The 5,524-nt window shown below is 49.1% G+C and overlaps 1 pseudogene; it reads right to left on the bottom strand.

Annotated features, from left to right (window-relative positions):
- Positions 1-2,805: 2,805 nt before the first annotated feature.
- Positions 2,806-4,769, bottom strand: LOC119000336 (RNA polymerase II elongation factor ELL2-like; annotated as a pseudogene).
- Between the last annotated feature and the right edge of the window lie 755 nt (positions 4,770-5,524).

The following is a 5,524-nucleotide window of genomic DNA, read 5'->3' as shown; positions in this document are numbered from 1 at the left end:
TTCAATTTATGGCAGGCATATACACATAAGAGAACTGCAATCTTCTGTACCTCCATTAGGCTATATTTTTTATTCAGAAATAATGCTTAGAAGGTAGAACCCAACATTTTTTGATTATTTATAATGCTGCCAAAAGAATTGTTTATCAGATGTCAAATGATACAGTTACCATGTAAACTGTTTCAGCTTTCAATGTAAAACTCCATCTTAGCAAGAGAAACTCGATCAGAGTTAAACCAGCAGAGGAAAATGGTTTAATTCATTGGCTTTCTGTTATAGCTTCTTCCTTCTTTGTTGAGGAGGAGGATTACTGCAGTCCCCCCGGTGTGGCACCCCTACACTTCAGTCTTTCGAAGCAGTGAGTTTGGGGGTTGGAGATCATGGACTCATTGAAGCAAAGGATTTCCTTTTTGGTTTGGGAGACATTTATTTTTATGAAAGATAGCTTTGCTTTGGGTTTACTACAAGTTTTGACCTCTGATTTGCCTTCTCTGGAATTTGAAAGGTTATTAGACTGGCTGTGTGTCATCCTCAGGTGTCTTCAAGAAGCCTCAAATTGTGACTCCAAAGGTTCTATTATCAGCTGTGACATTTTCCTGATTATTGGTTTAGTTGCCTTTACTATTCCATCCAACCACTTCCATTGATTGCTACTGCCTGTTGATCACCCCTGCGTGTTTCCACTGATTCTCCAGGTCTCACTATTCTCCTTCCCTCCATATCTTACATTTTCTGAAAGATGTTGGCAATATGAAGATGGTAATAGTTATGTAGCTCATGGTGGAATGTCTTTAAGAATTGAGGAGCATTGCCCTGGCTGGTGTGGCTCAGTGGATTGAATGTGGGCCTGCGAACCAGAGGATCTAGGTTTGATTCCCAGTCAGGGCACATGCCTGGGTTGCAGGCCAGTTCCCAGCAGGGAACCCATGAGAGGCAATCATACACTGATGTTCTCTCTCTCCCCCCTTCTCTTCCCCTCTAAAGATAAATAAATAAAATCTTAAAAAAAAAGAATTGAGGAGCAATTCCCTTTGCTATACTCAGCCAGTGGAGACGTTTTTGAGCTTGTCGGTATGCCTTTCCGACATCTACTTTTAAAAACATTCATGTCAGCAACGTTTTCGAAAATACTGCTGTGCTTTGTCAGGCTTTTGTAATCCCTCTCAAGCCTTCTTTTACTTGATTTAAGGTGCTTCCCGCAAGTGTTCATGGGTCGTGCCTTGTGCCCCATGAAAGGACAATGTCCACTCCTGCTCAGGCCCTGATCAGAGACCGCTAACTCCACAGTGATCTGTGAGGTCAAATTCTCGAAGATGAGATCATGCTGCCCAGTGTGGTCGCTCATTTTGCGCCCAGACTGTTAAAGAAAACTTTACACGATGTATTCCCATATTCTTCTCTCGAGTTTCTATTAGGTTGGTGTTTCTTGGAAAGATTCCGGAGTTGCATAGCAGCGTTCACTCTCGGTGCTTTCCGTGACTGACGAATGTAATGTATTTCTCAAGAATACCAATTTCCAACTGTGTGTGTTTTCCGAAGTCCAACTGACTCCGGAGCTCAATGGGCCAGTACGAGTGCAGAGGGCGGGAAGGGAGCCCGCGATGGCCGCGGCCTATCCCTCAGCCTCCCGCATTTCTCGCGGCCTCCGCCGGAGTCTCATCAGCGGTCCCTCCTCCCCGTCGCTCTCCTGCAAAATGGCCCGAGGAACCAGCACCCCGCGCCCTGGGTGCTTTAATTTGTAAATGACCAGGATATTCGCCCAAACTCCAGAAGCGAACTGCGGCGCGTACGCGCCTACAGGCCCGGGACGGGGACAGACGGAGTGTGGACGTCGGCTGCTAAGACTCCGGCAGCTCGCGACCCGGGGGGCCTGGGTCCCCGCACTGAGTCGCCACCGAGAGGCCGCCCGCCAGGCCCGGGAATAGACCGCCCCGGGAAGGAGCCTGGATCCCGGGCCCAGGGATGGAGCAACCGGGGAAAGAAGCCCAGCCAGCCCTGGGATGCAGATCCCCGGGCTTGGAGCACCCTGGGGAGGAACCTGGAAGTCCTAGAGGCCCTCCCCTGTAAGAAGGGAAGCGGGCCAGGACTGTTCCAGAGAGATTGTGGTAACTCCGGGGCTGCTGCTGGGCATCTTCTTCTCCTGGCGCTTCAAGCCTGATCACCCTCTGCCTCATTTCTTTCTCTCTCGGCCACTCCTAAACTAGACTCACCCGCCCAACCTCCTTGCCCTCTTCCTAGTAGAAGTGAACGATATTACAAAATATGTTAAGCCAAAGCTAAACACGAATGGAATACCATTATTGGATAATTAACCTCAATAATAAAATTTTATGTTTAAAACTTTAGCCAAAATTTTAGAGTTGTAACATATGGTGTAGACAGTGTCAGAAGTGACAGGTGTAGATTCCTCCTGTGGAATACATTTGCTGTATGAAACAAGGGCTCATGTCCAGAGGTGTATGTATTGATAATAACCTTAGCTCAGGAAGGTTTTTCAGTCCAATTTTCTAGCAGAAACTTTGTTCCTAGGTTCATAGGTTGAATAGAACAACAACAAGTAACAAACAAACAAACAAACAAACACTTTGTGCCCTGGCCAGTGTGTTTCAGTTGGTTGGAGCAACGTCCTATACCCGAAAATGCTGGCTCTTTGATTCTGGTCAGGGCACTTGCCTGGGTTTTGGTTTGGTCCTGCTCCCTCCGGGCGACTGTGCATGAGAGGCAACCCACTGATGTTTTTCTCCCTCTCTTTCTCCCTCTACTTCCCTCTCTCATTCCCTCCCACCACTCCCCCCAAATCCTTATGTTTTTGACATAACTTATGCTCCCACATGATAAAACGATAGTTTAAATCAATGTCAATAGATAAACTCCATGAAATGAAAGTTTGTGCTGTTTGATGAATCATAGTATGTTATGGTTAAATATATATGCTCTTTTTTATATTCCTGGCATCCAGGATGAAGAAAAAAATCTTTGAATATACATTTCATGTAGGCAATAACTTCATGGCAAGTGGGATGAGGCTGCTTGATCTTCTGATACTTTTGTAAGACTTCTTCATGAGTGTCCTGATACTCTTTGATCCTGGAGAAAGTCACCTTCATTGTGCATGTGGTTTGATAAATCTTCTAGTTACAATCTCTATTCTGGTGTGCAAAGCTCTATACTCATCATACTCTGCATTAAAGTCATCCTTGTAATTCTGGCGTTGCTCATAGGAGACAAGAGAATATATTTTATCAAATGCTCTGGGAGTGCAATTGTTGAAGAGGGCACTGTGGAGGCAGTGTGACCCTCTCTGACTCCTTCCCTGGAATTCAGACTGGAGTTGCTCAGCTTGGCAGTTCCCTCAACTCTTTTAAAGTCCTATTCCTCTTCCTCAATCATCTGTGTCATATTTCTTTATTTGGTCCTTTTCCTCATGTTTTTCATACTTCTTTTTAGACTTTTGGTGAGACACTGAATGGTTTTCTCCCATAGGCTTAGGACAGAATCAGAGCATAAGTTTTCCAGAGAAGTCCCAGATGTACGTTTGCCTTGCTGGTCCTCACAGATGCTACTGTTTTGACAAAAACAGGTATGTCTTGCCCTGGCTGGTGTGTCCCAGTGGATTGAGCATGGCCTGTGAACTAGAGGGTCACCGGTTAGATTCCCAGTCAGGGTACAAGCCTGGGTTGCAGGCCAGGTCCCCAGTAGGGGACACATGAGAGGCAACCACACATTGATGTTTCTCTCCCACTCTTTCTCCCTGCCCTCCCCTCTCTCTAAAAATAAATGAATTAAACACACACATACCCACAGGTATGTCTTGAGTCCCCTGGCCTTCTGAAGTGCTAGGGGAACTGGGGTGAGAAGGTACAGTCTGAGGAGGTCAGAGCTGGGCAGGTGGGTTGAAGGCAGTGGCGCGGCGGTGGGAGGGCAGCAGCTTGGGGGCTGGCGGGAAGCTGTGGCAGAAGGCCGGCAGAGTTCTCACTGCTGGGATTGACATGACCATTTAATGTTGGCGGCGCTCTGTCTGTCAGGTAAGATATTGGAGGGTTTTTTTTTTACCGAAACCTGAGGACATGATTATGATGAGAGAGTTTGTGTGTCGGATAGGGGGGGTGGGTGGGTGGCGAACATGGATACGAGAGAGAAAACTGCATCAGTTGTCTTCCGTTCGCGCCCCGCCCCCTCCCGCCCGGATCAGGAATTGAACCCGCAACCTTCTGCTGTGCAGGATGACGCTCCGACAACCGAGCCACCTGGCCAGGGCAAGGGCTATTTTCCTCATTAAAGGATCAATGAAATCCGAATCTAAAAGCTGTTTCTGAGAAGATGCAGCGTCTCTACAGAAGACTCTGAATGGCCGGTGCGGGCAGCCCCGAGATGCGTTTAGTTTTCCTGAGAGCACCGGCTCTGACGAACCCCTGTCGGTTCGCGCCCAGGCCAGTCTCTCGTAGCCGTCACCGTTCATGGGAGGTCCTCGGGGTTCAGACTGGCTACCTGCGGCGAGTCGCTCAGAGGGAGTCCCCGTCTGAGTGCTGGACACCGTCTTCCGGGGGCCAGGTTTCCGGTAGGACTTCCGTGCTGGCCCGCGAATCGCCCTGTCCCCACGGGCCGCTGAGGAACTGCTGCCGGCGTTCGCGGGGGTCACGGAACGCCGTGGCACCGCGTCTGAAACAGTCCGAGGTGCTTCCGAATTAGCATCCTTCCCCCACACACGGTCCTCCGGGTTTGATAACCTTCGTGCTCCGGTTGCGGGCTTCCTCCTCCGCCCCGGTCATCCTTCCTCCGGCCGTCGGACGCTAGTCGTCTGCGGCACAGAGCGTGGCTTCACCCTGTATAAACCCCAGGCGGTCGGGCGGGGGCGCTCCAGAGCTGGAGGACCTTAGCTGGGTGCAGTTAGAGCTGCCCTGCCGGTTGTCTTTACCCACATTTGACAAATAGAAGGTAGATGTGTGCACTGCATTGACGGGATTGTTTTGGCAAATTTTGACAAGTCCTTGGAGCCCTTGGAACTGAATTAAAGGTTAAAAAGGAGTTAAATTCTCGTGGCTCTGGTAAGTCAAAATCGTGGTCTTGAGCTTCACCTGTGGTCAGGTGGTGATGTCCCGCCCAGGCCCACAGCGCTGCTCTCCCCGTAGGCCTGGCGCCCCCCTACCCTGCCAGCTTCAGCTCGGGGTGCTGGCGCTCAGGCTTCTAGGTAAAATATTGACCTAGAAGTAAAATATTTACTACAGCCCTCGCTGGTGTGGCTCAGGGGATTGAGCGCTAGCGGGACTGTGAACCAAAGGGTCACAGGTTCGATTCCCAGGCAGGGCACATGGGTGAGGTCTCCCACCCCGGCAGGGGGCATATGACAGGCAACCACACGTTGCTGTTTCTCTCCCTCTCTTTCTTCTTCCCTTCCCCTCTCTGTAAAAATAAATACACTCTTAAAAAAACTTAAAAATATTTTACTACAAATGGCCAAAACGCACATGATCTATTCATTAAGAATGAGTAGCAAAACCACAATGAGATAGCACTTCACAACTGC

This window comes from Sturnira hondurensis, unplaced genomic scaffold, assembly GCF_014824575.4.
Source record: "Sturnira hondurensis isolate 20B ecotype Veracruz unplaced genomic scaffold, ASM1482457v3 Scaffold0015596, whole genome shotgun sequence".
In the NCBI taxonomy this organism is placed as follows: Eukaryota; Metazoa; Chordata; class Mammalia; order Chiroptera; family Phyllostomidae; genus Sturnira; species Sturnira hondurensis.
Note: the sequence above shows the minus strand (reverse complement) of the source record. Positions and strands in the feature narration are given on the sequence as shown.